Source organism: Tyto alba, unplaced genomic scaffold (genome assembly GCF_018691265.1).
Source record: "Tyto alba isolate M040663 unplaced genomic scaffold, T.alba_DEE_v4.0 Super-Scaffold_7, whole genome shotgun sequence".
Classification (NCBI taxonomy): Eukaryota; Metazoa; Chordata; class Aves; order Strigiformes; family Tytonidae; genus Tyto; species Tyto alba.
In genome coordinates, this window is record NW_024881328.1 from 2,284,479 (window position 1) to 2,285,070 (window position 592).

Genomic DNA, 592 nt, shown 5'->3' on the forward strand with positions numbered 1-592 from the left:
CGCAGGTGAAGAGTCTTCTGTTCACTACCTAGTTAAGTCCTTGCCAGAAGATCAAGGCGAGTTGCACGAAGGTCCCTGCCACAGCCTCTCCTGCTGTCCCATCGTCCGCGCAGCCGGCGCTCGGGCGGGACACCGGCGTTATTTCTGCGCTGCGCTTCAGCCCATCGGCGGGCTCTTCTGACTGGGAACCAGTGCTCTGCTGCCCAAAGTGTCGCTAAGCCGGGCTCGGTAGGTTAGTGAGAGGATACTGATGTGTGTCGGGTGTTAATGGGGGGAATCGGAGAGAATAATCTGACATAAAATGATAGATACTTTGCCACAAATGGTAAGGAAAGCAAACACACCGCTCTTTAAATTTGACTGTGTTGCACGCCTTAAGTAAGAGTCCATGATTGCTTATGGCTTTTTGTAGGTTTTCATGGAGACTCTAGACAAATTATCCAGATTTCTGGCTCATCTAAAATAAGAATAAATCCTTGTGCCTTGAAGAGATCTGCTAACGCAGAATGGACACCAACAAAATGTGTGCAAGCAGCCTAATGTACCTGAGAAAAACTCTATAAATTGTAATTTAGACATAAATCACTGTATT